This window comes from Triticum urartu, chromosome 6, assembly GCF_003073215.2.
Source record: "Triticum urartu cultivar G1812 chromosome 6, Tu2.1, whole genome shotgun sequence".
NCBI classification, from domain to species: Eukaryota; Viridiplantae; Streptophyta; class Magnoliopsida; order Poales; family Poaceae; genus Triticum; species Triticum urartu.
Window position 1 is genome coordinate 354,698,510 of NC_053027.1, and position 26,413 is coordinate 354,724,922.

Consider the following 26,413-nt stretch of genomic DNA (forward strand, 5'->3'; position numbering starts at 1 on the left):
ACATGTGGGCCCAGGGGTTCCCTGTTGACTAATCAAAGTTTGACTAGTCAAGAGGGGGTGGGCCCCTTGTCATTGTCCCCTTAGTTAACTAACATGATTAGTTAGACTAATTAGTTAGGTTAATTAATGTTAAGTTAATTAAGCAAACTTAATTGATAAATTTATTAATTAACTAACTTAATTTTAATTTATTTATCTTTCTTTTTTATTTTGTTTTCATTTCAGGGGCGTGGGGCCCGTCGTCACTAGCGTAGGGCTAAACGGGGCGGGCGCCAATGGGCGTGCGGTTGTGGGCACCCGTCCGGCGGGGTGGAGCGGACGATGAAGACTGGGGATGCCAGTAGACCGCGGGGGCACGCGGTCGGGCCAGACCAGCGACCACGACGAGGAGGCGCGGTTCGCGCGCGGGTGGGGTGTGGCGGCGAGCACCGCGAGTAGGGGCGTAGAGGGGGACGCGACATGGGTGGGCGACGTTCATAGTGGGAGGCTGCGGCGGGGCAAGCAGGGCCAAACAGCGCGAGATGAAGCGAGACGGTGCAGGGTGTGCAAGGGGGCGGCCGGGCGCGACAGTCAGAGGAGGTGCATGCGGGCGCAACGCTCGTCTAGGGGCGCGACGTGCGGCCCTGCGCAATCATGCGCGGTGAGCATGGTCGGGGCATGCGGCGAGCGAGAGGGAAAGAGGAGACTGGTGCTCACCGAGCCCTATAGTTGAGCGAGGTGTGCTCAGGGTGCATTTGGGGTCGGGCACCGACGACGTGGCGGCGGCGAGGTGGCCTCAGGCGGCGGTCAGTGACGAGCGGCGATGGGGTCGGGGCAGCGCCGGCGACGGGTGGCGGAGGCGCAGTCGTTGCCCCCGATCTCGATCCATAAGTGGGGAGGGGGAGGAGCGAGAGGGAGAGAGGATCGTGCGGGGGAGTGGGTGTGCTTAGGTCACAATGGGGGGTAGCGGGGCCTTAGTAGTCCAGGCGAGCAGAGTGGCCGGCTGGGCCAGCTGGCTGATTAGCTGGGCCAAGGCCCAACGGGGGGGGGGGGTATTCCCCTTTTCTTTTTATCCTATGAGTTAATTTTCTTTTACTACTTTATTTAACTTTCCAAACTATTTTAGTCTTATAAAATATATAATTAATTCCTAAAATAGTATCTCTAAATACTCTTTTGTCATAATAATTTTGGTACATAATTAAAATAGTTCACAATAAAATAATTATTTATAAGTCATTCAAATAATTGTTTTAACTACTATTATTTTATATTAGAACATTTAAATACCTTATAAGCTGTGGTTTCTCCACAAATACTCCATATGGATTATTTGGCATCTTTTTAACACTTTAGTTTCGATTTTCGAAAACTTTTATCGTTTGACTTTATTTTAAATTTGAATTTGAACCGGATTGTATCAACGTGAGATTAACAATAGTAATCGTGGTGACATGACATCATTAGGAGGGAGTTACTGTAGCTTAATTATCCGGGCGTCACAATTCTCCTCCACTACAAGAAATCTTGTCCCAAGATTTTAAGAGGTGGAGTAAGGGGGAAATATCTGGTTACGAAATTCTAACGAATCTTCTCGGTCTTGGTTGCTCTTCTTGAAGAGGTCAAACCATTACGTTAATGCCTTCATTTCTCTTCTTCAGGTCATCATGATGAAGTCGGCATCCTTCCTTCGGGAACTCCATCGTACTTACGAAAGAATAAAGGGCGGGTATTCTGGGAGAATGGACCTCTGTAAGGTTGGCTATCTGGTAGATAACATCGGGGAAGGTGGCGGAAAGTAACTCTCGGATTGAAACTTAAGAAAATATTGAGAGCAACGTAAGGAGGTATCATGGGATGTTTTGAGCGGGCAGGCAATTGTTCAATGCCTAAAATAGGGCGTGAAAGGGGTTCAAAGCATCGAGAATAAGTATTGTGTCTGATACCAGAATTGATGATCTCTCGGAAGGTGGCTCGTGAATTACATACAAGGCCATGCGCGAGGAACAACCTTGGAAACAGGGTGTATATGAGATTTAAGTTTCAATCCTCTGGAACTATGGGTTATGGGCCCACCATGTGGGTTAAAAGTAGGAGGAGCGGTGACATCTTGCACGGTTATGATAGCAAGGCGTGTCAGAGGGCAGCATGTTAGTTATGTTGGCAACAACGTTGGTACCCAGGGCGAGGGACAAATGGAACCATTTTCCTGCTCGTTGAACAAGGCGGGCCAATAGGCAAAGTTCTCGTCCATCGGTGGCTACCGGAATGTCATCAATAATAGTAACAGGGTCTGGCTGACAGAATTGTACACCGAGGTGTTTACATAAGCAGGAGAATATTACAGCTTAGATCATATAGATCACAAGAAAGGTTAAACCAAACAATGGAAAGGAAAATATGATTATCAGATTAAATAGAACAATGTAAAGGAAAATGTGTTTAAACACATATTTCAGGGGTATATCCTTCCCAAGGACAAGCAGAGCATGATATCCATGATATGATATAATGTAGAAAACCATTTAGGTAAGGGGAGAGAAATTTCATGACATTACCCATACAACGGTGTTTGGATAATTGAGCAAGCACCATTTAGCATTGGGCTTCAAATGTTCTTGTTGAAAATCAGAGTACCACAGACATGCTTCAAGATAGCATTAACATGCTCTTCAAGCAAAGGTCGGACTTGGATACACAAAGGATTCATCAGGAACAACTTATAGAATAAGTCTTACAATTTCCTCAAGGAAGAATGGTTAACCTTGCTAAAAAGGAAACTATAACAACAGGTCCTTTGGCCAGGTGTGCTAGGCATGACATCACCTTACCGGGTCATATAAGAACCAATGTTATGACTCTTGGACAATGTTCCAACCATCATATCTGACCGAGTTTCAGATTTGATTGGGATCAGGATACCTAAGAAGAAAAGGTGCGACACAAATTGACGAGAAGGCATTGTAATATTCTCCAGAAATGAACTATGGAAGCGAGTTCTGAAACAAGAGTTTGTCAGTAAACCAAGGAGAGGATGAGGAGGTGGCCGATGGACTCAGCGACAATTCATCGAGATTTCCAAAGGATGGATTTCCACAATTATGTGAACAAGGTAACATATTGGACATGTTGAAGTATATAACGGAGTATGTTCAAGGAGAACATACTCGAGTGAACATTGATCAAAACGCGGACCTAGAAGATGGACTAAGTAGCACGATCGATGTTAGAATGGTGATTCAATAACCAATAGACTAAGAATCAAGCTATCGACCATTAACTCTGTCGGCGTTCTGGGACTGGGGGTGCCCAGACTTGCCTGCCCGCGGCCTGTGGCGTGGCTCCACCAGTGGCCAGGTACGGCCCCGTTCCAGTAACAACAACACAAGACCCTCGCGAGGGGTCAAGCCTCGCGAGGCGGACGCCACCAAGACCTCCCTGGGGGCAGCCGCGCATGGCTGGCTCCCGAGATGCGGAGATATCAAGGCAGGATGCACCTCACAAGGTTCACATGATGTGAGCCATGACGACAAAGGCCATGCGGGCGCCAGCGGGCGCAACGTACCAGTTTCCTCTTTGGTGCTAAGGAGGCAAGCGCGGGCGCGAAGTCTCGAGGAATCACACAAAGGTTTCCATATTGGTGCAACAAGACCAACACCGTCAGGACGGTAGGACGAAGGTCATTGCAGAGCCCACGACAGCGTCATCTCCAGAGCCTTTGCAGGCGAAGACTACTTTTGTCGGGATAACTTGTACTAGTTGTCTCCCTTCAAAATTGGCCATTAGAGGATCCCTTCCCGCCTAACATTTTGGAAGAGGACCAGGGGCACTATAAAGAGGACTTAGCCACCACCGTAGAGGAGGATTTGGACCATCCCCACATCGACCATCTCATCGAGCTCAAGAACACCTCACCTCCTGAGGCTGTTCATCCACTATACTAGTTCATCCTCAGCCCGTCGAGGCAATCGACCACAAAGCTAGAGTAGGGTATTACACCGCAAGGTGGCCCGAACCAGGATAAATCTCTATGTCTCTTGTTCTTTGGGTTCGTCGAGCTAGGCCGTGTGATCGTTAGTGAGCGAGCTAGGGAGAGAGTGTTCTTCGTGCGCACCCCAGTGTTCGAACCTCTCAAGGGTCTGTGGAGCCCTGAATCCGACATTTGGCGTGCCAGGTAGGGGTGCGTCGAAGCTTGTCTTCCGACGATCAACTCGCTGTCGCTCCACCATCTCCATGGTAGATGCTCGCCGAGCCCGTTCTGAGCGTCGAGCCTCTCTCACCACGCGCGTCACCTAGATGGCGCCCGTCGGCGGGCCTTCCCGTTATTCTCCATCACTAGTCGCCAATGCCGTCACCGGCCCGGCGGGGAACAAGCAGCAAGCTTCGTCGGAGCATCCCTCAGTGCGGCGGGATGAACGCACCGCCATCCCGTCGCTGACTCCGGCCGGCTCATCGTCCCATGCTCGTCGCGGACGCGTAGGCTACTTTTCTCATGGCGCGCGAGCTCCTGCGCTAACACCCCGTCAATGACCTCTACGAAGACTGGTTGGACCGCATCGCCGAGCTCGTCAGCGCCGCTGGGGGCTCTCCTGCATCGTCCGTCTCGCTACCTTTTCTACCCCCTGCTGCGGGCGACGTAGCCCATGGAGTGCCTCTGCCACCTCCCCATCAAGATTTCGCCCTCGGCCCAAGATGCGTGGCCCCTCGGCGTGACCCACCGCGCCAGGCGCCCACACATGAAGAAGAAAGCTGTCGGGAGGTCTAGCCGCCGCAAGAAGGTGCCCCAGCGCTCCCTCCACCACCACGTCGAGACCGCGCACCGCCTGCAGCGGGGGTGCGCGTTCACCAAGATCAGGCTCCACCTCCACGACGGGCCCTGGTGACCATAGTGGGCTGTCGTGCCTTCACCCCGAGCTATGTAGCGTCGTCTGGCTAGGCAAGTTCAAGCCTGACTTGCCTCCGCGTTACGACAACACCCCGACCCTGGGAGTTCCTACGGCTCTACGAGCTAAGCATCGAAGCGGCCAGCGGCGACGAAAAGGTCATGGCAAACTGGTTTCCCATGGCCCTCAAGGACGGCGCACGCTCGTGGCTCCTGAACCTGCCCGCGGCATCAATCTCCTCCTGGGGCGAGATGCGCGAGCGTTTCGTCGCCAACTTCCAAGGCACTCGTGACCGCCCACCGCGGATGACCTGTGGCGCATCAAGCAACAGCCCGGGGAGACCCTGCAGAACTATATCCAATGCTTCAACAACATTTGCCTCAAGATCCCCAAGGTTTCTAACGAAGCCATCATCTCGGTGTTCTCTGATGGCATCTGCGATATCAAGAAGAAGGAGGAGCTCGCCATCCACGAGGACTTGTGCACGGCCCTAGAGATCTTCAAGATGGCGACAAAGTGCGCGAGGGCTGAGGAGGGGCGCCTCTCCATCCTCGAGCTCCTAGCTGCCGACCCAGAAGACAAGAAGGGCAAGACCAAGGACGTGAAGCGCAAGGGGGCGGCCGTGCTCGCAGCTGAACCAGAGATGAAGAGCGGCCGTGACCACCCCGAGTCATCCAAGGCTAGCCACCCATTCTGCGCCTTCCACAATGTACACAGCCACAACACCAATGACCGTCAGGAGCTCAGGGCCATCCGCGACGGCCGCTTCGGTCGATGCCCCAAGCGCAACGACCGAGGCTATGGCCGCGTAGGGGCTGAAGTGGAGGACGTTGGGACGACCGCGGCCCCCGCCAGGAGTGGCGCGACCAGCCTCGCGAGGATCATTGGCAAGGCCAGCCTCGCGAAGGCGCCAAGAGAGACCAGCCTCGTGAGGACCGTCCTCAGGGCAACACCGGCCTCCCTCCGCTGCCACCACCACCAAGAAGGAATGATGACCACCACCAAGATGAGGGGGCTGGGGGCTTCCAGGAGCCTCGCGCCATCGCCTGCATCTTGGGTGGCACTCAGGCCCCAGCCTCCCACCACATCTTCAAGTAGTTTGCTCGCGAGGTGAATGCAGCCCTCCCTAGACTCGAGGCCACACGCTTGCTCAGGTGGTCCAAGTGCACCATCACCTTCAGCTCATCCGACCAGCTCAAGTGCGCGGCAACTGCCGGCACTCTCCCGATGCTTTGCTTGCCTATCATCAGCAATGTCCTTGTCACCAAGATCCTCATCGATGGTGGTGCATGAATCAATGTTATTTCCATTGAGACATTCGACCACCTCCAAGTGCCGTATGATCAACTGCAGCCCACCAAGCCCTTCTCAGGAGTGACCTGATGGTTCCACTACCCCGATAGGGAAGATCCGCCTCCCTTTCACCTTCGGCCAGTGCGACAACTACCGCACCAAGCTCATCGACTTCGACGTTGCCCACATCCGTCTGAAGTACAATGTCATCCTTGGATATCCGGCCCTGTCCAAGTTCATGGCGGTGACCCACCACGACTACAACATCCTCAAGATGCCAGGGAGCCACACACGTCATCTCGATCGTCTGCGATGAGAGGGACACGGTGTGCTCCCTCGAGCGCGCCTACCAGGCTGTGGCCTTTGAAGACCCAGACAACGAAGGCGTCGTCTACCCTTCGAAGGCAGTCCCCAAGAAGAAGAAGTAGCTGCTCTGCCAAGGGCCTCAGGAAAGCAGTGTCTCTAGCGGCACCACCTGAGGACCAGCGCCCATGGATAGGTGCCTCCCTCTCTCGCATAGGAAGGCGCGCCCGGCGCCCTCCTCAGGCTGGGCTCGGGGGCTCTCTTCTGGAGGGTTTCTGACCTAGCCAATGTCACGAGGGAGGCGCTCGGGCACCACGTGGAGGCATGCTTCACCGCACGCTTCCCCTGCAAGGGCACTAGGCACAAGGTGCTAGGCGCTCAGGAGTTCATCACCAAGACGACCGAGGAGCTTCAAGAGATGAGAGCCATGCGTGGCGACCATCGCCTACCACCTGGCGCCACTCCTTGTCCTAGTGAGGCCAACGAGCTGCGCGTCTGCATCAACATCCCCGGGCTCAACAGAGCCGCAACTCAGCAGCGCTTCTGGCCTTCACACGCTGGTCAGTGTGACGGTCCACCTCACAGCTACGTTCGCATGCCCTTTGGCTTGCCAAACGCGGCTGCCGCCTTCCAGCGTCGCCTGCGAAGCGCCATGGCTGCTCAGGAGGCCGGGTGCCCCGCGGTCCTGGCGGAGGTAGCGACGGTCCTTCGCGATCCTCCCGAGCCTTCAGAGCCTCTCAATGTCCAAGACCAAGGTGGCTCGTGAGGAGCAACCTCTCTAGGGCACATCTTCAACTACTTAGACATCTCTCTAGCAATAGCACCAGGTGACATTTTCCAGTTTGTTCAGTTGGGGGCGCCCCTCGGGCTGCATCATTCCCATGTCGCATGGGCCTGTCCATGCGGCTCCTATCCTTTTTGCATCTCTAGTTTACCTTGTTGGGGGCGCCCCACGGGCTACATCATCCCCAAGTCGCGTGGGTCCATCCCTGTGGCATGTATCATTCTTGCGTTTAACTAGACTAGCTTTATCTCCTTCTATGAGTTACTTCGAGATTATTATATGCCTGTCCGGTACATCGATACCATGAATGTCGTATTCCCTCGCAAACCCACCCACGACCGCCTCATGATTAAGGATTGACACGGCGTCTGTGCTCGGGTCTGTCCCTGCAGCGTCGCTAAACCCAAGAGGCTGAGCTCTGGCTCGTGGGCCAGCTCCCGTGCACGTCACTGATACGTCTCCGTCGTATCTACTTTTCCAAACACTTTTGCCCTTGTTTTGGACTCTATCTTGTATGATTTGAATGGAACTAACCCGGACTGACGCTGTTTTCAGCAGAATTACCATGGTGTTGTTTTATGTGCAGAAAACAAATATTCTCGGAATGACCTGAAACTCCATGGGAGGTCTTAGAAAAAATAAAAAATCCTCACCAAATATGAAGACCAGGGGGCCCACACCCTTCTCACGAGGGTGGGCCCCCCCTAGGGTGCCCCCCTACCTCGTGGGCCCCCTGGAGACCCTCCGATGCCAACTCCAACTCTATATATTTGCTTTCGGAGAGAAAAAAATCAGAGAGAAGAAATCATCGCGTTTTACGATACGGAGCCACCGCCAAGCCCTAAAACCTCTCGGGAGGGCTGATCTAGAGTCCGTTCGGGGCTCCGGAGAGGGGGATACGTCGCTGTCGTCATCATCAACCATCCTCCATCACCAATTTCATGATGCTCACTGCCGTGCGTGAGTAATTGCATCATAGGCTTGCTGGACGGTGATGGGTTGGATGAGATTTATCATGTAATCGAGTTAGTTTTGTTAGGGTTTGATCCCTAGTATCCATTATGTTCTGAGATTGATGTTGCTATGACTTTGCTATGCTTAATGCTTGTCACTAGGGCCCGAGTGCCATGATTTCAGATCTGAACCTATTATGTTTTCATGAATATATGTGAGTTCTTGATCCTATCTTGCAAGTCTATAGTCACCTACTATGTGTTATGATCCGGCAACCCCGAAGTGACAATAATCGGGACCACTCCCGGTGATGACCATAGTTTGAGGAGTTCATGTATTCACTATGTGCTAATGCTTTGTTCCGGTTCTCTATTAAAAGGAGGCCTTAATATCCCTTAGTTTCCAATAGGACCCCGCTGCCATGGGAGGGTAGGACAAAAGATGGCATGCAAGTTCTTTTCCATAAGCACGTATGACTATATACAGAATACATGCCTACATTACATTGATGAATTGGAGCTAGTTCTGTGTCACCCTATGTTATGACTGTTACATGATGAACCGCATCCGGCATAATTATCCATCACTGATCCGGTGCCTATGAGTTTTCCATATACTGGTTTACGCTTATTTACTTTCCCGCTGCTACTGTTACAATCACTACAAAATACCAAAAACATTACTTTTGCTGTCTTTACTTTTGTTGCCGCTACCACCACTATCATATTACTTTGCTACTAAACACTTTGCTACAGATACTAAGTTTCCAGGTGTGGTTGAATTGACAACTCAGCTTCTAATACTTGAGAATATTCTTTGGCTCCCCTTGTGTCGAATCAATAAATTTGGGTTGAATACTCTACCCTCGAAAGCTGTTGCGATCGCCTATACTTGTGGGTTATCAAGACCTTTTTCTGGCGCCGTTGCTGGGGAGCATATCTCTATTCTTTGAGTCACTTGGGATTTATATCTGCTTATCACTATGAAGAGCTTGATAGATCCAAAAACCAAGATCTATCCCTCAACTACGAGGGGAGGTAAGGAACTGCCATCTAGCTCTGCACTTGATTCACCTTCTGTTATGAGTAAGTTTGCGACACCTACACCTGCTTCTGCTATTCGTTCTGATATGTCGCATGTTATTGATGATGCCACTTCTGCTATGCATGATATTATGATGAAACTGCTTCTATGCCTGATACTACTGTGCCCCTTAGTGAATTTCTTGATGAACAAATTGCTAGGGCTAGAGAAAAAGAAATTATTGAATCTGAATATGATGATGATAGTGTTGATGAAAATATGCCTGTTATTCCTGAGGGTTATCTTTTTGATATGGAATCTTCTCCTGCTATTTCTGCTTGCAAAGATAGATATGAGCTTAAGAGGTTATTAATTAAATGGAACAAAGAATCACTTAGAGATAAAATGAGACCTGACCCTGCTTTTGCTACTTCACCTATATGTGTTCCTGATAAAGATTATGAATTCTCTGTTGATCCTGATATAATTACTTTGGTTGAATCTGATCTGTTTTATGGCTATGAATCTGAAACTGTTGTGGCACATCTTACTAAGTTAAATGATATAGCTGCCATGTTCACTAATGTTGAGAGATCGCGTTACTTTTATATACTCAAAATATTTCCGTTCTCATTAAAGGGTGATGCTAAGATATGGTTTAATTCTCTTGATCCTGGTTGTGTGCGTAGTCCCCAGGATATGATTTATTACTTCTCTGCTAAATATTTCCCTGCTCATAAGAAACAAGCTGCTTTGAGGGAAATATATAACTTTGTGCAAATTAAAGAAGAGAGTCTCCCACAAGCTTGGGGGAGGCTTCCAAGTTACTTAATGCTTTGCCTGATCATCCTCTTAAGAAACCTGAAATACTTGATATCTTTTATAATGGACTAACCGATGCTTCCAGAGATTACCTGGATAGTTGTGCTGGTTCTCTTTTCAGGGAAAGAACACTGGATGAAGCTGAAATTCTATTGAATAATATGTTGACAAATGAAAATAATTGGACACTTCCTGAGCCAGCTCCTGAGCCAACTCCTACTCCAATTACTGAGCCTATTCCTAAACCAACTCCAAAGAAGAGAGGTATTTTATTTCTCAGTCCCGAAGATATGCAAGAGGCAAAGAAATCTATGAAAGAGAAAGTATTAAAGCTAAAGACGTTAAGAATTTACCTCCTATTGAAGAAATACATGGTCTTAATATAGCGCCTGTTGAAGAAACATATGATCTTAATTATTTATTTACTGAAGAACCTCCTGATCCCGATATCCCGACACAGGTAGTAAAGGTAAATTCTCTCTATAGATATGATAAAGCTGAAGCCCCTCCTACTAAAATTGCTAGTCAATGCTTGGATGAGTTTGATAACTTTATGTATAAACAAGACGACTTCAATGCTTATTTTGGTAGACAATTAAAAGAAAATGCTTATATGATTAGACGTTTGGGTGATTATATGGCTGATATTAAAGGTGAACTTAAACTTGTTAGCAAACATGCTTCTATGGTTACCACCCAAGTAGAACAAGTACTTAAAGCTCAAAAAGAAGTGCTTGATGAAATGAATAGTAAGAAAAAATGATTATGCTGTTAGAGTGGCTACTAAAACTGGTAGAATGACTCAGGAACCTTTGTATCCTGAAGGCCACCCTAAGAGAATCGAGCAAGATTCTCAAAGAAATAATATTGATATTCCCAGTTCTTCTAAAAAGAAGAAGAAGAAAAATGATAGAGCTGTTCAAACTTCTAGTGAACCTATTGCTGAACAACCTGATAATCCAAATGATATATCTATGTCTGATGCTGAAACACAATCTGGTAATGAACATGAACCTAGTAAAAATATTAATGATAATGTTCATGATGATGCTCAACCTAGTAACGACAATGATGTAGAAATTGAACCTGCTGTTGATCTTGATAACCCACAATCAAAGAATCAACGTTATGATAAAAGAGACTTTGTTGCTAGGAAACATGGTAAAGAAAGAGAACGTTGGGTTCAGAAACCCATGCCTTTTCCTCTGAAACCATCCAAGAAAAAGGATGATGAGGATTTTGAGTGCTTTGCTGAAATGATTAGGCCTATCTTTTTGCGTATGAGATTAAGTGATGTGCTCAAAACAAATCCTTATGCTAAATATATGAAAGATATCAATACTAATAAAAGAAAGATACAGGAAGCTGAGTTTTCCACCATGCTTGCTAATTATACTTTTAAGGGTGGAATACCAAAGAAACTTGGAGACCCTGGAGTACCTACTATACCTTGCTCCATTAAAAGAAATTATATTATAACTGCTTTATGTGATCTTGGAGCCGGTGTTAGTGTTATGCCTCTGTCTTTATATCGTAGACTTGACTTACATGAGATGACACCTACTGAAATATCTTTGCAAATGGCTGATAAATCAACTGCTATACCTGTCGGTATTTGTGAGGATGTGCCTGTTCTAGTTGCAAACGTTACTATTTTAACGGACTTTGTTATACTTGATATTCCCAAGGATGACAGTATGTCTATTATTCTTGGAAGACCTTTTCTTAATACAGCAGGGGCTGTTATTGATTGCAACAAAGGCAATGTCACTTTTCATGTTAATGGTAATGAGCATAAGGTACACTTTCCGAGGAAACAACCTCAAGTTCATAGTATCAATTCTATTGGAAAAATTCCATCGATTATATTTGGAGGTTTTGAATTTCCCCTTCCTACTATCAAGAAGAAATATGATATTCTTATTATTGGGGATGTGCATATCCCCGTTGAGGTAACTTAGTGTTATTTGAAATTTCTCCGGTTTCATGATTATTGGAATGAGTCTGACTTGATCAACCTTGTTAGTGGATTCTTTTTGATGAGCATGAGATGGATGAAACTAGAAGCACAAACTTCTGTACCCCACTTTTACTTTCTGCTATTTATATTAAATAAAGTAAAAATAGTATTTTCTGTCTGTTTCCTGACTTATCCATGCAATATAAAAATATCCCGAAAATAAAATTCCTCAGAATGCCATGCCAATTTAATATGGTTTTTTCCGGAATATTTGAGGATTTACTGTGCAAAAATTACCGCGGGAGGAGCTGCCACCTGGTCACGAGGGTGGTGGGCGCCCCCCCCTATAGGGCGCGCCCCCTGCCTCGTGGGCCCACGGTGGACCTCCTCCACTTATCCCAGCACCCATCTTCTTCCTCTGTCTCACACAAACCCGAAAAACCAACTCAAGCATGAGTTCCAGCCACTTTTGCTGTGATTTTCGATCTCCTTGCTCAAAGCACCTCTTGCAAAACTGCTTGGGGAGATTGTTCCTTGGTATGTGACTCCTCCATTGGTCCAATTAGTTTTTGTTCTAGTGCTTTATTCTTTGCAAATTTGTGCTGCATAGGTTACCATGTTCTTGAGCTTGGATGTCAAATTTATATGATTCCAAGTAGTTCTAATGCTTGATATAGGCTCTAGGCACTTGTAGGAGTAGTTACTATCAGTTTTATTGAGTTTGGTTACTTTTATTTTGAAGTTACTAAAAATTTCAGAATTTTTCAGAGAAAAACAATATGTTTAGGAAGATGTTCCAAGGTGGTTCCTCTAAGAAGCAAGGACCCAGGATTTCCATGCGCGATGCTGACGAGGATCCACCAAGAGACGCTCCAGTACGGCCTTGCGAATGGCCGTCGGAAAATTTTATGGACCGTGCGGGAATTAAAGAAGAATTCAAAATTATATTTGCGCAATGCTGGTCTTGAGTATTTTGAGGCTAACAAATGCCCCCAGTATCTTGATCTCACAAGTTCATTTGTGAGGAGGTTTGAGTATTCATCTTCGCGTAATTCTTCTTCAGTCATGTTTGATCTTTATGACAAATCTTATACCATGGACTTAGAGGGTTTCACTTCTGCTTGCGAACTTCCATCATGGGGTAGTGTTAGAGATCCCCCTAAATCTGAATTTAGAAACTTTCTTGCTAGTATAACTGTGGGGGAATCTAGAGATATAACACAGGCTACCATAGGGAGCATTCACTTTCCTGCTATACAGTATTTTGCTCTTTTCATCGGTAGATGCATAAATGCTAAGGATGAAGCATGTCACATGTGTGTCCCTGATCTTAGCATTCTTAGGAGTGCTGTGTTAGGAGACCAATCTTATCATATGGGAGCCATTGTAGCTCGTAGGTTGCATCATAATAGACATAATGGAGATTTCTTTGGAAGAATTTATGCAGCCCGCTTAGCTCATTTTCTTGAGATAGACATTTGTGAGGGTGATACGGAGTTGCCTCCTGCATATTTAGATTATAACTCCATGGCTTCGCACCAGTTTGTCGAGAGGCCTGAATCACCTCTCTTATATTGCTTAATTTTTGATAAACGACGCGTTTTCCGTATTACTCTCCCTGCTCCTTCCTTCTTTGATTCACAGACAAAAGGAAGATATGTTATTACCAGCAAGGAGGCAGAAGAGTACGAGAGGAGGGCGGAGGCAGCCCGACTCCACGCTACAGCTCAGCAGGCGATAACCGCTGCACATCAGTATGATCCCAACTATTCTTCCTCATCACAGTACGACCCCAACAACTATTATTATGGATATCCGCCAGGCCAGCCGTGGCCATAGACCAACTTAGGCCAAAAGCCTAAGCTTGGGGGAGTACGTATTTCTCACCGACATTACATTTATGTTCACACACACTCATTGCTAGATGTCGGTGCTCATACTTTTTCACTGTAATATCCATGCTAGTTCATTTTATTTTTCCTGTTTTCTTCTTGTGTGTTTGTTAAACCTTAAGAAAAACCAAAAAAATTAGTAGTAGTTTATTTTTCTGCTGTAGTAGTAATAACTAAAAAGAAAACCCCAAAATATTTCCCGTTCTTCTTTTGCTTGTTGGGAGCTTTCCCATGTAAATAGTTTTATTTCTTTTCTTTGGGGGTCAGTAGGACAAGACCATAATTAAATTGTTGAAGTGGCTCTTATATGCATTATTGTTGATTTAACCCAAAGAGCCCATATTGCCTTGTCTTCTCCTGTTTATTGAATGCTCGCAGATTCCAGCTTAGTCCAATGCACATGCACTCTTATTATTATTCACACCGTTCGGTCATGCAAGTGAAAGGCAATTATGATGATATATGATGGACTGACTGAGATGAGAAAAGCTGGTATGAACTCGACCTCTTTTGTTTTTGTAAATATGATGAGTCCCTCGTTCTTGATTCAGCTTATTATGAATAAACATGTTTGCAATGACAATTAGAGATCATAGTTGCTTGTGCCATGCTTGATTAGCTATGAGTTATAATGATTTACCTTGTGTGCCAACATGCTATTGAGATGATTATGATGTGATATGATGGGGTGGTATCCTCCTTTGAATGATTTAAGTGACTTGACTTGGCACATGTTCACTCATGTAGTTAAAACAAAATCAACATAGCCTTCACGATATTTATGTTCATGGTGGATTATATCCTACTCATGCTTGCATCCAATGTTTATTAATTTTAATGCATGTACATGGCTGTTGTCGCTCTCTAGTTGGTTGCATCCCAGTCTTTTGCTAGCCTTCACTTGTACTAAGCGGGAATGCTGCTTGTGCATCCAATCCCTTAAACCCCAAAGTTATTCCAGATGAGTCCACCATACCTTCCTATATGTGGTATCTACCTTCCGTTCCAATTAAATTTGTATGTGCCAAACTCTAAACCTTCAAATAAACATTCTGTTTTGTATGCTCAAATAGCTCATGTATCAACAAAGGTTGTCCTTATCTTCCGTGTTAGGCGGGTTATTCTCAAGAGGAGTGGACTCCGCTCCTCACTCACGATAAAATGGCTGGTCACCGGGATGCCTAGTCCCATGCTTTATGCAAACTAAATCAAAATTAATTGCAAACAAAACTCCCCCTGGGACCTGATGTATGTTGGAGGCACTCGTTGTTTCGAGCAAGCCATGGATTGATGCTTGTTGGTGGAGGGGGAGTATAAACTTTACCATTCTGTTTGGGAACCACCTATAATGTGTTTAGCATGGAAGATATCGCCATCTCTTAGTTGTTATGTTGACAATGAAAGTATATAGCTCAAAATACAATTTATCTCTATTTCAAAATCGAGCTCTGGCACCTCTGCAAATCCCTGCTTCCCTCTGCGAAGGGCCTATCCATTTACTTTTATGCTGAGTCATCACCCTTTTACTAAAAAGCACTAGCTGGAGAGCACAGTCGTCATTTGCATTCATCACTATTAATCTATGTTGGGTATGACTATGATTGGATCTCTTTTACCATGAATTACAATGTCTAGTCAGTCCTTGATCTTTAAAGGTGCTCTGCATTTATGTTTTGCGGTCTCAGAAAGAGCTAGCGAGATACCATCTTGTTATATCATATTATGATTGTTTTGAGAAAGTGTTGTCATCCGAGATTTATTATTATGACTTGCTAGTTGATTATGCTATTGATATAAGTAATTGTGAGACCTGAGAATTATTGCAAATGTGGTTAGTTATGATTTATGCTGAAAACCTGAATGCTGGCTTGACATAGTTACAACAACAAGAGCAAATAGAGTTTGTAAAAGTTTTTCTTTCTTTCTTTCAGTTTGTCAACTGAATTGCTTGAGGACAAGCAAGGGTTTAAGCTTGGGGGAGTTGATACGTCTCCGTCGTATCTACTTTTCCAAACACTTTTGCCCTTGTTTTGAACTCTATCTTGTATGATTTGAATGGAACTAACCCGGACTGACGCTATTTTCAGTAGAATTACCATGGTGTTGTTTTATGTGCAGAAAAAAATTATTCACGGAATGACCTGAAACTCCACGGGAGGTCTTAGAAAAAATAATAAAAAATCCTCGCCAAATATGTAGACCAGGGGGCCCACACCCTTCTCACGAGGGTGGGGGGCGCCCCCCCTAGGGCGCGCACCCCTACCTCGTGGGCCCCCTAGAGACCCTCCAACACCAACTCCAACTCTATATATTTGCTTTCGGAGAGAAAAAAATCAGAGAGAAGAAATCATCGCGTTTTACGATACGGAGCCACCGCCAAGCCCTAAAACCTCTCGGGAGGGCTGATCTGGGGTCAGTTCGGGGCTTCAGAGAGGGGGATTCGTCGCCGTCGTCATCATCAACCATCCTCCATCACCAATTTCATGATGCTCACTGCCGTGCGTGAGTAATTGCATCGTAGGCTTGCTGGACGGTGATGGGTTGGATGAGATTTATCATGTAATCGAGTTAGTTTTGTTAGGGTTTGATCCCTAGTGTCCATTATGTTCTGAGATTGATGTTGCTATGACTTTGCTATGCTTAATGCTTGTCACTAGGGCCCGAGTTCCATGATTTCAGATCTGAACCTATTATGTTTTCATGAATATATGTGAGTTCTTGATCCTATCTTGCAAGTCTATAGTCACCTACTATGTGTTATGATCCGTCAACCCCGAAGTGACAATAATCGGGACCACTCCCGGTGATGACCATAGTTTGAGGAGTTCATGTATTCACTATGTGCTAATGCTTTGTTCTGGTTCTCTATTAAAAGGAGGCCTTAATATCCCTTAGTTTCCAATAGGACCCCGCTGCCATGGGAGGGTAGGACAAAAGATGTTATGCAAGTTCTTTTCCATAAGCACGTATGACTATATACGGAATACATGCCTACATTACATTGATGAATTGGAGCTAGTTCTGTGTCACCCTATGTTATGACTGTTACATGATGAACCACATCCGGCATAATTATCCATCATTGATCTAGTGCCTACGAGTTTTCCATATACTGGTTTACGCTTATTTACTTTCCCGCTGCTACTGTTACAATTACTATAAAATACCAAAAACATTACTTTTGATGCCTTTACTTTTGTTGCCGCTACCACCACTATCATATTACTTTGCTACCAAACACTTTGCTGCAGATACTAAGTTTCCAGGTGTGGTTGAATTGACAACTCAGCTGCTAATACTTGAGAATATTCTTTGGCTCCCCTTGTGTCGAATCAATAAATTTGGGTAGAATACTCTACCCTCGAAAGCTGTTGCGATCCCCTATACTTATGGGTTATCAGTCACCTCCCATGGCCCTTGGTGCCTTCTTCTCGCATGAGCTAATCGCGGGCGGACGAGCCAGGGCGCGCGACCCAGTGCCTCGTCACCACGGGAGCCGCTGATACGTCTCCAACGTATCTATAATTTTTGATTGCTCCATGCTATATTATCTACTGTTTTGGATATTATTGGGCTTTATTATCCACATTTATATTATTTTTGGGACTAACCTATTAATCGGAGGCAGCCCAGAATTGCTGTTTTTTTTGCCTATTTTAGGGTTTCGAAGAAAAGGAATATCAAACGGAGTCCAAACGGAATGAAACCTTAGGGAACATGATTTTCTCACCCAACATGATCCAGGCGACTTGGACCCTACGTCAAGAAACAAAGGAGGAGGCCACGAGGTAGGGGCGCGCCTACCCCCCCCCCCCAAGGTGTGCCCTCCACCCTCGTGGCCCCCCTGTTGCTCCACCAACGTAATCCTTCCTCCTATATATACCTACGCACCCCCAAACGATCAGATACGGAGCCAAAACCCTAATTCCATCGCCGCAACTTTTTGTATCCACGAGATCCCATCTTGGGGCCTGTTCCGGAGCTCCGACGGAGGGGGTATCCATCATGGAGGGCTTCTACATCATCACCATAGCCCCTCCGGTGAAGTGTGAGTAGTTTACCTTAGACCTACGGGTCCATAGTTATTAGCTAGATGGCTTCTTCTCTCTTTTTGGATCTCAATACAACGTTCTCCCCCTCTCTTGTGGAGATCCATTCGATGTAATCTTCTTTTGCGGTGTGTTTGTTGAGGCCGATGAATTGTGGGTTTATGATCAACTCTATCTATGAACAATATTTGAATCTTCTCTGAACTCTTTTATGTATGATTGGTTATCTTTGCAAGTCTCTTCGAATTATCAGTTTGGTTTGGCCTACTAGATTGATCTTTCTTGCAATGGGAGAAGTGATTAGCTTTGGGTTCAATCTTGCAGTGTCCTTTCCCAGTGACAGTACGAGCAGCAAGGCACGTATTGTATTGTTTCCATCGAGGATAACAAGATGGGGTTTTCATCATATTGCATGAGTTTATCCCTCTACATCATGTCATCTTGCTTAAGGCGTTACTCTGTTTTCATGAACTTAATACTCTAGATGCATGCTGGATAGCGGTTGATGAGTGGAGTAATAGTAGTAGATGCAGGCAGGAGTTGGTCTACTTGTCTCGGACGTGATGCCTATATACATGATCATACCTAGATATTCTCATAACTATGCTCAATTCTTTCAATTGCTCAACAGTAATTCGTTCACCCACCGCAGAATACCTATGCTCTTGAGAGAAGCCACTAGTGAAACCTATGGCCCCCGGGTCTATCTTCATCATATTAACCTTCCAACACTTAGTTATTCTTACTTTGCTTTTATTTTACTTTGCATCTTTATCATAAAAATACCAAAAATATTATCTTATCATGTCTATCAGATCTCACTCTCGTAAGTGGCCGTGTAGGGATTGACAAACCCTTATCGCGTTGGTTGCGAGGATTTATTTATTTTGTGCAGGTGCGAGGGACTCACTCGTAGCCTCCTACTGGATTGATACCTTGGTTCTCAAAAACTGATGGAAATACTTACGCTACTTTGCTGCATCATCCCTTCCTCTTCGGGAAAAACTAACGCAGTGCTCAAGAGGTAGCAAGAAGGATTTCTGGCGCCGTTGCCGGGGAGTCTACGTAAAAGTCAATATACCAAGTACCCATCACAATCCTTATGTCCCGCATTACATTATTTGCATTTGCCTCTCGTTTTCCTCTCCCCCACTTCACCCTTGCCGTTTTATTTGCCCTCTCTCTCTATCCTCCCTCTCTTTTTCCGTTCGCCTCTTTTCCGTTTGCTTGTCGTTATGGCTAGTCCCTTATCTGCTCCTTTGTCTCCCGAGTTTGGGGTTCTTCACTTCAAACAAAGGCAAGGAGAAAATTTAAAAGATGCTTGGTTTAGAATGATGGAATCTTATCGTAATTGTACCCTAGAGGTGAATTTTAGAATTTTGCTTCGCAACTTTTATGCTGGACTAAATATGTCTCATAGACAACTTTTGGATTGCGTTGCCAAAGGCAATTTTATTGAAATTGATCCCAGTATTGCGCATGAAATTATAGAAGGTATAGTAGGAGCTCTACCTCAACAAAAGGGGCCTCATCATACCCAAGAGGAAATGCAAGTGTTTGAGAAAATTTGCAAAGTTACCAAGATTTTACTAAAGTCTCTTGAACCTCTTAAAAGCGTTAGCGGGAATCTCCACCGCATGAATATGTTGATTACCCTTTGCAATAAGCGGTTGGATTCGTTAGATCTAAAAATTTCAGATGAAGGGAAACGTAAAGAACCTCCCGGATTCAAGCTTGATCCCACTAAAAAGTTGGAAACCAAAGATGGCAATACCTAGATCTATCCTTGCTTTCTATGCCTAGCTAGGGGCGTTAAACGATAGCGCTTGTTTGGAGGCAACCCAATTTTATTTTTATTCCTTGATTTTTGCTCCTGTTTAGTAATAAATAATTTATATAGCCTCTGTTTAGGTTGTGTTTTTTGTGTTTAATTAGTATTTGTGCCAAGTAGAACCTTTGGGAAGACAAGGGGGAAGTCTTTGCGATCTTGCTGTAAAAAACAGAAACTTTAGCGCTCACGAGAACTGCTGCCATTTTTATTTTAAAAGTGATATTTAGTTAATTATTTTTTAAGATGATTAAAATATAAATTCCTCAGGTCCAGCAATTTATTTTAGAATTTTTGGTGTTCCAGATCTTGCGCTAGATACAGATTACTACAGACTGTTCTGTTTTTGACAGATTCTGTTTTTCGTGTGTTGTTTGCTTATTTTGATGAATCTATGGCTAGTAAAATAGTTTACAAACCATAGATAAGTTGGAATACAGTAGGTTTAATACCAATATAAATAAAGAATGAGTTAATTACAGTACCTTGAAGTGGTATTTTGTTTTGTTTCGCTAACGGAGCTCACGAAATTTTCTACTTTAAGTTTTGTGTTGTGAAGTTTTCAAGTTTTGGGTAAAGATTTGATGGATTATGGAACAAGGAGTGGAAAGAGCCTAAGCTTGGGGATGCCCGTGGCACCCGCAAGATAATCTAAGTACACCTAAAAGCTAAAGCTTGGGGATGCCCCGGAAGGCGTCCCCTCTTTTCGTCTACTTCTATCGGTAACTTTACTTGGAGCTATATTTTTATTCACCACATGATATGTGTTTTGCTTGGAGCGTCTTGTATGATTTGAGTCTTTGCTTTTTAGTTTACCACAATCATACTTGCTGTACACACCTTTTGAGAGCCATACATGATTTGGAATTTGTTAGAATACTCTATGTGCTTCACTTATATCTTTTTGAGTTATATAGTTTTGCTCTAGTACTTCACTTATATCTTTTAGAACACGGTGGTGGATTTGTTTTATAGAAACTATTGATCTCTCATGCTTCACTTAGATTATTTTGAGAGTCTTAAATAGCACTGTAATTTGCTTAAATAATCCTAATATGCTAGGTATTCAAGATTAGTAATTTTTTTCTTATGAGTGTTTTGAATACTAAGAGAAGTTTGATGCTTGATGATTGTTTTGAGATATGGAGGTAATTATATCAAAGTCGTGCTAGTTGAGTAGTTGTGAATTTGAGAAATGCTTGTGTTGAAGTTTGCAAGTCCCGTAGCATGCACGTATGGTAAACGTTATGTCAAAAATTTGAAACATGAGGTGTTATTTGATTGTCTTCCTTATGAGTGGCGGTCGGGGACGAGCGATGGTCTTTTCCTACCAATCTATCCCCCTAGGAGCATGCGCGTAGTGTTTGGTTTTTGATGACTTGTAGATTTTTGCGATAAGTATGTGAGTTCTTTATGACTAATGTTGAGTCCATGGAGTATACACACTCTCACCCTTCCATCATTGCTAGCCTCTTCGGTACCATGCATTGCCCTTTCTCACATTGAGAGTTGGTGCAAACTTCGCCGGTGCATCCAAACCCCGTGATATGATACGCTCTTTCACACATAAACCTCCTTATATATTCCTCAAAACAGCCACCATACCTACCTATTATGGCATTTCCATAGCCATTCCGAGATATATTGCCATGCAACTTTCCACCATTCCATTTGTCATGACACATTCATCATTGTCATATTGTTTAGCATGATCATGCAGTTGACATAGTATTTGTGGCAAAGCCACCGTTCGTAATTCTTTCATACATGTCACTCTTGGATCGTTGCATATCCTGGTACACCGCCGGAGGCATTCATATAGAGGCATATCTTGTTCTAAGTATCGAGTTGTAATTCTTGAGTTGTAAATAAATAGAAGTGTGATGACCATCATTCATAGAGAATTGTCCTAAAAAAGGAGAAAGGCCAAGTAAAAAAGGGGCCAAATAAAAAATAAAATAAAAGGGACAATGCTACTATCCTTTGCCACACTTGTGCTTCAAAGTAGCACCATAATCTTCATGATAGAGAGTCTTTTGTTTTGTCACTTTCATATACTAGTGGGAAATTTTCATTATAGAACTTGGCTTGTATATTCCAATAATGGGCCTCCTCAAGTGCCCTAGGTCTTCGTGAGCAAGCAAGTTGGATGCACACCCACTTAGTTTCTTTCGTTGAGCTTTCATACATTTATAGCTCTAGTGCATCCGTTGCATGGCAATCCCTACTCCTTGCATTAACATAAATCGATGGGCATCTCCATAGCCCATTGATTAGCCTCGTTGATGTGAGACTTTCTCCTTTTTGTCTTCTCCACATAACCCCATCATCATATTTTATTCCACCCATAGTGCTATATCCATGGCTCGCGCTCATATATTGCGTGAAAGTTTATAGGTTTGAGATTACTAAAGTATGAAACAATTGCTTGGCTTGTCATCAGGGTTGTGCATGATGAGAGCATTCTTGTGTGACGAAAATGGAGCATGACTAAACTATATGATTTTGTAGGCATGAACTTCCTTTGGTCATGTTATTTTGAGAGGACATAATTGCTTAGTTAGTATGCTTGAAGTATTATTATTTTTATGTCAATATGAACTTTTATCTTGAATCTTTCGGATCTGAATATTCACACCACAATTAAGAAGAATAAATTAAAAATATGCCAAGTAGCACTCCGCATCAAAAATTCTGTTTTTATCATTTACCTACTCGAGGACGAGCAGGAATTAAGCTTGGGGATGCTTGATACGTCTCCAACGTATCTATGATTTTTGATTGCTCCATGCTATATTATCTACTGTTTTGGATATTATTGGGCTTTATTATCCACTTTTATATTATTTTTGGGACTAACCTATTAACCGGAGGCCCAGCCCAGAATTGCTGTTTTTTTTGCCTATTTTAGGGTTTCGAAGAAAAGGAATATCAAACGGAGTCCAAACGGAATGAAACCTTCGGGAACGTGATTTTCTCACCGAACAAGATCCAGGAGACTTGGACCCTACATCAAGAAACAAAGGAGGAGGCCACGAGGTAGGGGCGCGCCTACCTCCCCCAGGCGCGCCCTCCACCCTCGTGGGCCCCCTGTTGCTCCACCGACGTACTCCTTCCTCCTATATATACCTACGTACCCCCAAACGATCAGGTACGGAGCCAAAACCATAATTCCACCGCCGCAACTTTCTGTATCCACGAGATCCCATCTTGGGGCCTGTTCCGGAGCTCCGCCGGAGGGGGTATCCATCACGGAGGGCTTCTACATCATCACCATAGCCCCTCCGATGAAGTGTGAGTAGTTTACCTCAGACCTACGGGTCCATAGTTAGTAGCTAGATGGCTTCTTCTCTCTTTTTGGATCTCAATACAACGTTCTCCACCTCTCTTGTGGAGAACTATTCCATGTAATCTTCTTTTTGCGGTGTGTTTGTTGAGACCGATGAATTGTGTGTTTATGATCAAGTCTATCTATGAACAATATTTGAATCTTCTCTGAATTATTTTATGTATGATTGGTTAGCTTTGCAAGTCTCTTTGAATTATCAGTTTGGTTTGGCCTACTAGATTGATCTTTCTTGCAATGGGAGAAGTGCTTAGCTTTGGGTTCAATCTTGCGGTGTCCTTTCCCAGTGACAATAGGGGCAGCAAGGCACGTACTGTATTGTTGCCATCGAGGATAACAAGATGGGGTTTTCATCATATTGCATGAGTTTATCCCTCTACATCATGTCATCTTGGTTAAGGCGTTACTCTGTTTTCATGAACTTAATACTCTAGATGCATGCTGGATAGAGGTTGATGAGTGGAGTAATAGTAGTAGATGCAGGCAGGAGCAGGTCTACTTGTCTCGGACATGATGCCTATATACATGATCATACCTAGATATTCTCAAAACTATGCTCAATTTTGTCAATTGCTCAACAGTAATTCGTTCACCCATCGTAGAATACCTATGCTCTTGAGAGAAGCCACTAGTGAAACCTATGGCCCTCGGGTCTATCTTCATCATATTAATCTTCCAACACTTAGTTATTCTTACTTTGCTTTTATTTTACTTTGCATCTTTATCGTAAAAATACCAAAAATATTATCTATCATATCTATCAGATCTCACTCTCGTAAGCGGCCGTGTAGGGATTGACAACCCCTTATCGCGTTGGTTGCGAGGATTTATTTTTTTGTGCAGGTGCGAGGGACTCCCGCGTAGCCTCCTACTAGATTGATACCTTGGTTCTCAAAAACTGAGGGAAATACTTACGCTACTTTGCTGCATCATCCCTTCCTCTTCGGGGAAAACCAACGCAGTGCTCAAGAGGTAGCAAGAAGGATTTCTGGCGCCATTGCCGGGGAGTCTACGCAAAAGTCAATATACCAAGTACCCATCACAATCCTTATCTCCCGTATTACATTATTTGCCATTTGCCTCCCGTTTTCCTCTCCCCCACTTCACCCTTGCCGTTTTATTCGCCCTCTCTCTCTATCCTCCCTCTCTTTTTCCGTCCGCCTCTTTTCCATTTGCTTGTCGTTATGGCTAGTCCCTTATTTGCTCCTTTGTCTCCCGAGTTTGAGGTTCTTCACTTCCAACAAAGGCAAGGAGAAAATTTAAAAGATGCTTGGTTTAGAATGATGGAATCTTATCGTAATTGTACCCTAGAGGTGAATTTTAGAATTTTTCTTCGCAACTTTTATGTTGGACTAAATATGTCTCATAGACAACTTTTGGATTGCGTTACCAAAGGCAATTTTATTGAAATTGATCCCAGTATTGCGCATGCAATTATAGAAGGTATAGTAGGAGCTCTACCTCAACAAAAGGGGCCTCATCATACCCAAGAGGAAACGCAAGTTTTTGAGAAATTTGCGAAGTAAGATTTTACAAAAGTCTCTTGAACCTCTTAAAAGCGTTAGCGGGAATCTCCACCACATGAATATGTTGATTACCCTTTGCAATAAGCGGTTGGATTCGTTAGATCTAAAAAATTTAGAATATGAAGGGAAACGTAAAGAACCTCCTGGATTCAAGCTTGATCCCGCTAAAAAGTTGAAAACCAAAGATGGAAATACCTAGATCTATCCTTGCTTTCTATGCCTAGCTAGGGGCGTTTAACGATAGCGGTTGTCTTTCTTTAGGATTTTCGCATGAGAAGACTAGGCACGGCGTCTGTGCTCGGGTCCGTCCCTGCAGCGTCAATAAACTCAACAACTGAGCTCTGTCTGGCGGGCCGGCCCCGTTCATGTAACCTCCTTGGGTCATTGGTATCTAGCCTTCTCATGTGATCACCTCAGGAGATTCATTCGGCGCAAGTTGCCTAACAATCTCGCAGGGCCACCATAGCTATCAAGAATCAAATTTAGGCGCAACCCGCGTTGAGGTAGGGCCTCGTGAGTCCCGCACTGGCTCATGAGTGCCCAGACACACATCACCTAGCCCTGCCGTGCAAGCCACGTGTCAGGGAACGGCTGTACACACCCCGGGGGCTCCACTTAGAGGGATCCCTCACCCACACACCAGTGGAAGCACCATGCTCCGCGCTGGCAGTCAACACGATTGAGGCACGACTATGCCCGTGCAATTGCGGAAGCGCCATGCTCCGCACTGGTGATAAACAACTGAGGGCGGCCCCATGGCCGCATCAACCTCGGGGAGGCACCATGCTCAGTGTCCAGCCTCATCGCAACACTTTCCCCTCGGGAGAGTCGCGCGAGGGGGCTGGGCACGGGGGCTGCACTCAGGTCACGCCTAGCGTACGCCACCCTGCCAGGTCCCTCGGACCTAGTCGTCGCGCGTCCCTCCCGAGCGGGACCTCGGCGAGAAAAGGTATGGAGGTCTGTTTGTGCGTCAAGGGGACTCCTGAGTATCGCGATTCAGGAGCCTAACTGGCCACGTAGCCCCTCACCCCTTGGTCTCGTCCTAGTGATTAGGACGATCCAATAGCGGTTGAGGTACGCGCGAGGTCCGGCCCTGCTGACGCAGAATGCTAAGGCCTGCTCTCGCATCTCCTCCCTGCGGACTATTTGTGCGTCAAGGGGGACTCCTGGGCATCGTGACTTAGGAGCCTAACTGGTCACGTAGCCCCTCAGCCCTTGGTCTCGTCCTGGTGATCCGGACGACCCAATGGCGGCTGACGCATGCGCGGGGCCGAGCTCTGCCGATGCAGAACACTAAAGCAACGGGAAGGAAATCGCGGAATCCTAACGAATTATTACAAGACATATCATTTCTCCAAATACCAAACAGAAGTTTTAACGCCTCCACGAGGCATGGTGCATGTTGCTGGGAAATAAAAGTGGAGAGGAGCACCGCCAGCAAGCCTTCTCTTCAGCTTTGGGTGCTGCCGCCAAGGAGTGCCCCTCCGTCGACAACGTTGCCATCGCCGGTGCCCTCGGCCGTGGTCGTAGGATCGGCGGCTCCGTCAGCCGGAGGCGCAGGGTCGATGGCGAGGAACTTCTCCAGCAGGGCCTCCACTAGGTCCTTCAGGGCTTTAGTAGCGGTTGTGTAGCGCTCCTCGTCCACATGTTCAAGCAAAGCTTAGGTCGATGCTCGGGTCACAGAGATGGAGGTGGCTGAAGACGTGCGTCATAGCCGAGGAGGAGAGTGCGTGGGCTTCCCCTTCGACCTTTGTGCCAACCCCATTGGCAA